The sequence below is a fragment of the Phaenicophaeus curvirostris genome, chromosome 9, assembly GCF_032191515.1.
Source record: "Phaenicophaeus curvirostris isolate KB17595 chromosome 9, BPBGC_Pcur_1.0, whole genome shotgun sequence".
In the NCBI taxonomy this organism is placed as follows: domain Eukaryota; kingdom Metazoa; phylum Chordata; class Aves; order Cuculiformes; family Cuculidae; genus Phaenicophaeus; species Phaenicophaeus curvirostris.
Genome location: NC_091400.1, coordinates 19,071,163 through 19,080,220, shown reverse-complemented (window position 1 = coordinate 19,080,220; position 9,058 = coordinate 19,071,163).

Genomic DNA, 9,058 nt, shown 5'->3' with positions numbered 1-9,058 from the left:
ATGTTCTTAGACCATGTGAGATTCTTCCAGATTTTTCCACAGGTGGTTTACAACAACCTATTTGTCAGCAGAATTTAAGGGTTTGTTTGTTTTGATTCGGTCTGCTTTGTAGTTTCCTTGAATTGCTTGGAAACCTTGACTCCCGTGAGAAATTTTGAGAGTTCTCAGATGCCATCAGTTCAGACAATTTGTAAATCCTTACAAATCCTATTATTTGTAAGTCACAGATTTCAGAACAGACACTGACAGGACCTCTGTTTGCTTTGTTTTCTACTACAAGTACTTGGAAGCTAACCATCAATCTCTCTAATGATCAGGGCAGTCTATCCTGGGGGTAATGAAGGGAGGAGAAAACCACACTGTGCTTCAAAGCAGAGGTCTGAGAAAATCTAAATAAGTTAAAATGCCTGTAAAAGTCTCTTATAACTACTTAGCTGTCTCTCTTTTAGCATACTTTGCTGCAATTTGATGTTTCACCTTCCAACCATACTCTAATACTCTAATTCAAAGTAATTTAAGAGAGTCGTTCCTTTTTTTGTTTGTTTGTTTTTATTTACACTAATGGAAGATGACCCGTATTGTAGAACTGGTAATAGACACCGGAACAAATATGACATCTAATAGCTCCCCAATTGTAAGCTAAATTCAGAGGGTTTTGACCTAAAGCTCAATAAAAACTCCCCAGGGATTCCCTATACAAACACACAAAACACCTTTCACCAAAGGTCCAGGCGGAAGGGAGCCACAGTGCAGGAAATTATTTTTGGAGAGCCCTTCTACTTGTCAGTCACAGGCTGCTGCAAAGCAGGGAGGTTAACACACCATCTAATTATTTGATGGGATTCATATTCTTTCACAAACGTGATGAATAATGCATGTGTGTTGAATCAAGCCAGAGGAAAATTGTTCCTTCTCCAGCTTATTATTAACTCCTTGTTGTATAATGTACTTGAAATAAGTTTCTTCTGTGGCATTTTAATATGCAGGTGGATTATATTTGTATGTAAGTAATTTTAACTGTTACACATGCTTGTCTTCTGCATTTAAATTGAGATAAGAGACCAAAAAAGTATCCTTTCTACCTGGTTTTGCCCTCTGCTTAATGCAGGCGTGTTCCCTACAATGGGTATTCTGCAGTTTTTGTCTTCTCTGTCTTTAAATGCTCCACTGAGGGGGCTTAATCTGAAGAAAGGAGCTCATTACTGGGATATATTTATTGATATTCTGGCATCATTTCCCATTTTATTTTTCATTTAATCGTATCATATGTTCATATGTGTCATTGAAACTGTTCAAATAATTTCTCTTCCCTGTTATTAAGCCTAGAATATGAGTGCATAGCTTTAATTTTTGTCCACTGCTTTTATTCTTACTAAACCAAACTCCATTTTAATTGTGATTTATCTTCAGTCCTATGCAGAGACCCATTTTTGCAATTTAGAATCAGTGTATTTTCAGAAGCCTTTCCTTTCCTTTCCTTTCCTTTCCTTTCCTTTCCTTTCCTTTCCTTTCCTTTCCTTTCCTTTCCTTTCCTTTCCTTTCCTTTCCTTTCCTTTCCTTTCCTTTCCTTTCCTTTCCTTTCCTTTCCTTTCCTTTCCTTTCCTTTCCTTTCCTTTCCTTTCCTTATAGGTGTTCATTTTTAGAGTTGTACAGAAATATAAACAAGTTTTGTACACCCCTTTGAAAGCACACACCATTCCCTGATTTTCTGATCAACCCAAGGGGACTCCCTGATTTCAAACCTGAAGGAACTGCGGAAGATTGCTGCTTTTCGGGACAACGAACAATACTGGGGTCGTGGAGCCCTCTGCTGGGTTTGCTATGGAAGGCAGACAACTGAAAGCATAGTCATTAAACTCTGAAAATGCTATTGTCATGCTCTCGTATTTCTTTCACAGCTGATTACAAATGTGCTTAATTTGAAAACCAAAAGGTGTTCATTTCTGTTGCTCTTGAGAAAATTAATGTTATAATTTCAGAGTGTTGCAGGTAAATTAATTTATATCTTGGGGTTACAATTAGATCTATTAGAACCTTTTGGTCTTAACTTTTCTTTGGTAACATGAAAGTTCTGTGTGAATATTTCCTTGGTTCTTTTTGTCACTTTTTGCCTCCTTTTATTTACTGCTACATGTACATCTTATTACAGTTACAAAAGTCTCATAGTCAAACACATAATTCTGAGCTTGTCTGTGAGAAACAAATTTGTTTCATTCCTGTATTGTGACTTATTCAGCTGTGTAGTGTTCAAAGGTATAAAACTTCTTTTTCTGGTGGCAAATAAATGACCAATTTATCTAAAAAAACCCAGCAAAGTGCGTAACAAATAAATTAATAATTTGTTTGTTGTCTTTCTGCCAGGGAACTCACTGTGCATTACAATTGTGTCTTCTATTTTTATATACAGTAGGCTGGAGCAGAGAAAGATTACGTGTATTTCCAAAAGTTTCAGTATGAGTCTGTAGCAGAGCCAGAAAAAGAAATTGGGAATTTGTGTTCCCTAGCACATCCTACAGCTAGAAGTGTGCTACTCAGGAGCATTTATTGAGAACGTAAAAAAATGAAAATAATTGGGGAACAAAGGTTTTCTTCAGTCTCTGATTACAAGTTGAGCAAAGCTAGTCTATAATGGGTCAGGGTGTCTCAAGCTGCTCCTTCAATTCGGCCAACTGTAGAAGAATGATGGAAAGACAATACTGGAAGAGCCCCGGAGAGGATTTTGTTCTGAAAAGGCCCTTGATGCTGTTATATAGGATGGTGATGTACTTATGCCAGTGGAAAATTTAATTCTTAACTTGGTGAAAGTTATAGCAAACACAGCTTCCCAGCTAACAATGTCAGATGATCGCATAGCAGGAGCTTTTAGACTACAGAGTATTTGGACATAGTGTGCTGAGTGCAGATCTTGGTAAGTGCTCAGTTGCTTTCCATTGGATCAGCTTTTCTGAGCTTCTTGTAGGTGTAGCTAGTTAGAGTTTGGTAACAGGCTGGGTCTTGGTCATTTTATACGGTGCTCACAATGCACACTTTTAAAGTTTCTTTGTAGATGTGACACAGGGCTTTCTCTTTTTTTTCTACTCATGGACAACAGTGTGCTGCCAATGGATGTTGAGTTGTTCTGAAGCAACTGACATTTAGAGCATCAACACTGTTGTGATTTCTTCCATTTGACCTGTGAATGCAGGCCCTACTGCCAAGAACTTTTTGACCCCAGAATCCTTCTTAGCCATGTTCCAGTGTAGATATTGGACAGTTTGCTAGGCCAATGGCAAACTGTTTTAAATTTAATTTATTGGAAGATTTTTAGTTTGTTATAGATAAAATACTGACAGGATCTGTTCTTCTGTTGCATTCATATGTGAAAGTAATTTCTGTCTTCTGTTTTTCATAGCAGCTAACTCAGCCAGAATTCAAGTGTGAAGGCTTTCTCTAATTTGGAAGGTTTTTAAGAACTGGAAAATTATGCCACCTATCTAGCTATATTTGAGCAGGTCTCTGAATTTACATAATAAATGCCTGACTTTTGCAGTTGGCAGAACTAAAATATGGAGAGGATCAGAACATGATTTAAGCACTCTGTCTTACTGCTATCTCTAATTTCTTTTGTTCAAATATGTTTCTTTTGTTTGGATGTAATGGGAAAAATCTAACTATTTCTGTGCTGGAAAGAACTCAGGACGCTCAGGTTCTGATCCTCCTCTTTCTCTGTCTTTAGGTATTATCCTCATTTCACAGATAGACAAAGTAAGGCAAGCAATGTTTGACCTTTTTTTTTTTTCTTAAAACACTTTGAGACCTGCTACTGAAAAGCGTATTAAAAAGCTAAACTCTTCTTATACAATTATGTAGCTTTTCTTTAACATATCCAATCACTTTATCTCTGCCAGACTGAAAAGAGGAAACATACTCAGCTGGGATAATGTACCTGCCTGCAGAGCATTCTGATTAGATTCTATACCATAAAATTATACTCGAGTAAATCATGTAATAAGAAAAAAACAGTAATAAAAAAGCCCCGGATGCTGCCTTCAGGAGTTCCCTCAAGAGCTCCAGGCAATTTGTTTGTTCTGAATTCTAATGGCTGTTATTTCTGATTATCTGGAAAATATTCCCTGGATGTACATCCACTTCCTCATTTTCTTTTGATGTCCTGCTCTTGGAGGGTTCTGCTTTTTTGATTTGGCTGGCACATAGAAAAAGAATAAAAATTAGTTTAAAAAATTACAGTTAGACAAATTTCTTCTGAAGAGCAGTGAACAAATGTTGCAGTATCTGGGAGCAGGCATGGGCTTGGAAGAAATGCTCTGTAATTTCAGTCAGGTTTCCATAGGTACAAGTTTGGTAAAACCACTGTAACCAGAATCATAGAGTCATAGAATCATTGAGGTTGGATAAGACCTCTGAGGTAAGTCCAACCGTCAGCCCAGCACCACCGTGCCTGCTAAACCACATCCCGAAGTGCCACGTCTATGTGTTTTCTGAACATGTCCAGGGGTGGTGACTCCACCACTTCCCTGAGCAGCCTGTTCCAAGTGTACAGTGAAGGGTGAATGCTGTTGAATTGAACCTGCCATCTCCTAGTTTAAGCTGTATAGAAATTATCCTCTTCTTACAGCATGGTCTGGTTAACCAGAAGGGTAAACTTAACTCACTTTTTTATTTTACTGTACTGCTGATTGCTTCCCGTGGATCAATTAGTGCTACAGTTTGAGAAGTGCATTCATTTCTTTGAGGTAGCCCGGTTATTTTGCTTGTTGTCCAAGATTTAATCCTTGACCCTGGTTTTCGGGCAGCAGGTGGAGTGATGTGCGTGGGAACCGTGTCAGAGCAGGCACTGCCGAGGAGCAGTGCGGCAACCTAGCACTAGGTGCCACTCGGAGGCCGCGAAAGGAGCTTTGCCGCTGCAGCATCCCGGTGCAGCAGGCTGGGAGCCTTAGCTCCCGGGAAGCCCTGTGTGGGAGGGAGACGGGCCGTGCTCCTTGCATACCCCTCCAGTGACGCTAACAGAACAAGCGCCGAAAAGGTGAATCAGGGGCCACCGGTAAGTGGATTCGGCCCCCGTGTGAGTCAGGGCCAACGGCAGGTGCTTCGGATAGGAACTGAACTCCAGAGTTAGCAAATAATCTCCCAGCTTCAATGGCTTTGTGCACAGGTGTCCTCACTTCTGACCTATTAGCCAGATGGGCTCAGGAGGAGTGAGGTGAAAGGGCAGTTATAGCTTACTGGATGGGATTTCATGAGAGTTTAAGGATGATCTGAAGAGCTGTAGCTCTTACAGCATTTCTGCTGGTACAGCCCCTTTGCAGGTAGGTGTGTAAAAGTCTGTGATCAATAGAAATATGGTTAACAGCCCCTGCCTTTGCCATTCCCATATATGTCCTAAATATTGCAGCATTGTACTGAGAACCGGACATCAAAACTGTCTATAATCTGACTGAACTAATAATGAGCATGAGTCACAAACCTCAGCATGGGTTTTGTACAGCTCAGAAAATGCAAGAGTATCTGAAGAAAGGTTTGGCTTGTTGTCAAGATAAAGGCTAGTTGTGGAGTTCGGATTCAGATCGGGGCAGCATCTTTTCTGGGAAGCAAGTCTGCTTTACTGAACAATTTGAAAGTGAATGCTTTGTGTTAATGACCCAGACTATACATCTTCTATAAAATACTTCGTGTTCATGCAGTGTAATGTTAGAAACATGAATGTGTTGCTTCAAAGTACTGAAGAAGCTTCCTGAGTAGGAGCTGTGAAAGCAGAGAAAGATATGTATGCCTATATAATCATATATATCTATAGATTTCCTTTTATATGGAATGGAAGGATTTACCAATGTGACATCAGAGTTTTGAGTTAACTGTGTGGCTTGTAGTTCTCAGCCTTGAAGATGAACATGTCAATCTGGAGGAAACAGGAAGGGATAAATCCTGGTAAAAATCCTAGTCATTGATGTGTATTATTTCTCTTCAATTACTTGGCATTCCTACATAATCAGGAGTAGTGTGCAATGCATTGCTAAATGAGTTATGTTGGCCTCAAATAGGGGGCTTATAGAGAAAATAAGGTCTTTGCTGCTATTATCTACCGGAGTATTTTAGGCAGGAAGGGTTGACGTACATGTCTCAGGGCTTAGGTTTTTTTGAATGTGAACTTCATGGTGGCACTGGCATTGCTTTTCGTGTACAATTCTCCCATATGAAGCATGATTGGATCCAACATTCTTATGGGAGGGAAGGTGGGGAATTTGACCTTAACAGGGTTAGAGAATCAAAAATAATTGCTCTTGGTAAAATGCAAGTAAAATGCCATGTCTGGCTGTTTTATTCTCTGTACCAACTGATCTGTACAAAGAATAAATATCCGTTACAGCAAGCATTTGAGTTAGCTCAGGTGGTGCAGGACTGTATTTTCGGTGCTGAAGTTCCTGTATTTGCTCCTTACTGACCAGTTGAAACATCTGTTGCATGGGGGTCATAATCCTAACTAGTGAAACACAGCCAGCATGGGCTTGAAATTTTGCAGCCCTTGAGTAGCCTGGCAGCAGAACAGTTTCTAGTAAAAGTAACAGAAAGAAGCGTTCTGTCTCTCCTGCTACCCTACCTTCTGGGAAAATTACTGCCTAGCAGAGTGGTTGTTTGGTAATGTATGGAAAGCTCCTATGTATTTTTCTGTGTATCTATATCTATGAGTATTTGAGGGTATATTGTCCTATGGGTGTCTAACCCCACAAAGTAATCTAGCTGGGATCCCCTAGGTGTGTGAACCAAAGCCTGTGTACTTATCTAAGGCAGGATGTTGGGTCAGTTTCCGTTTTCCCTAACGTGAGTTTAAATGCAGAAGCGACTGCTTTGAAGTAGTGCATTCTCAGGTATTAAGGAAGGAGTTTGGTCTTTGGTATTTAAATTAGACTGCCATTGTACACACACACTCTATTATCCATAAAGCCACCCAAGTCCTAACCTGGAATTTCAAGGTTTTCTGTCGGCAACATCCATCTTCTGTGGCCCTCCTCATATTAGCATTGATCTACAGGGGAAATAGAGAACATGGCTGTGTTATTATATACCCGGTTGCAATTTCTGTTCCAGTGATTGAGTGTACATACAGAATTTTTGAAACATGGCCATTCTAACTTACTTTGTCTTCCTGTCAATAGCATGGCACTTGTCCAAATTATGGATCGATATCAGCTGATCTTTTTATGTTAAACTGTAATGAAGTTGCCTCTCTTATTGGAGATGTGATCTTGCTTCAGGCAATACTTTTAACTGAGAACTTTTGGAATGGAAGTGGGGGAGAGGGGAAACAGAAGTGGAGGAAAGACATGGGTAGGAATGAGCAAAAGCCAGGGGGAGAATAGCAGCAGAAAAAGAAAGAGGTAGGAACAGAGACAGAGGAGGACTGGATTATGAAGAGAGCTGGTTTGTTAGGACTTGTACTAGCATGGGTAAGAACTGTTAGCCTCTACTTTGTTGTTCGAAGTACTGTCAAAAAGCCAGTGGACACTGGGAGGGAAACCCCACCTCTCTAGAAATTTCAGGTGATGTTGCCTTTAAATTCTATTTGTGATGGCCTCACTGTGCTTCATACAGTTTGTGAAATGAAATTATTCGAAGAGAAGAGCAACAATGTGATGAGTCAGGAGGCAGAGAATGAGAGATGTAAAAGGGGATATTACATCAGCCATTCTTTCCCTTGCAGGGAAGCAGTACAGGATCATCTCCGCAGTGACTTGATATCCTAGTATCAGTGTTGTATACTAGCTGTAGCACAGAGTAGGTAATGCCTGTCACTTCATAGTGCTGCCCCTGCTTTTACTAATCTTAATTCCCTTTCTTGGACAAAAGGTAGAAGGGAAATATTGTAATTCCATTTCTAGGGTAAAAGGTTTGTACAAGAAAGAGATGGTGTGTCAGGCTTTTAGAAGAAGAGTCTGTGAGGGACTATATTAATTCAATTTTGTAGGGGAAAACAACAAAGAGGGAAACTTGGTGTGACACTTTTTCCTTTCTCAGAGCAAAGTGATGCTGATATTTTGGTGGGTTTCTTTGTAAGCCATTTAAGAATAAGTTGGTTTCTTTCCCGGCCTCTCCCATGCCTGTTTCTGAGCGACTCTTTCTTACATCTTAGTTTTGGTTGCTATGGATATGTACAAGCTGGAGAGCCCAGAAATACTTTAGAGTCCAAGCATGTCTCATTTGTGTCTTTGTCCCATATGGGAAGAGAGGGGCAAGGCCCAAGCATACACTTTGTCCTCCTAGTTTCTCTGCAGAGGCAGGTAGGCACCCTGATAGGGAGGGAGGATGCTGTGGGACACACCAGCCTGGTCCTCGAGATAGCTGGCAGGAGAATGGGGAGCCTTGGAGGCATTGTAGCAGGAATCCCTTGCTCAGAGTAAATGCATTCTGGCTCTCCTGTCCAGAGTATTTGGAGTTATTACTGCTCTTGATTACTTTATGGGAACATCTAGAATGACCCATACAAACACAGAGTATGGGATTTGAGAAGCACGTTACAAGATCTTTATAAGAATAAAAAATGATTGGGTGGACTGATAAAAAAAATCTGAGGTAACTGAAGGAAATTGGGGAACAAAGCAAATGGCTTGTTTACTGTCAGGGAACTGTAGCTGAGTTTGGCAATGAATTTATATTGTACAGTCTCATATAGCTACCTTTAATCCCAAGGATGTGTCTTCTCCTTTCAGAACCTTACACAAAGAATACCTAAGCAAGGCCTCTCAACTTCAGGATAGTGCTAGAGAGAAGAAAGAAAAAGTTAAGACTCTGTGACTATGGTAGTCAAGATGTTTTTGAAATTTCAGTCGCTGTCTGGTATCCAGTTTAATTTTAGTCTATTAGACTATTAGGTCCCTATGATTTAATTGGTGAATTTGTACTATTTTTTTTTTTTTTAAATTCCTAGATGCCAAAGATTGGCTAGCTGTAACTTTGGGACAACTTTACATTAGTTCCATTCCTCAAAGCTTATAATATCTAAATATCTTAAGAAACTTACTTGCTTTTTAGGGCCTTAGTAAGTGAGGGCAGTTTTATTCCAGTT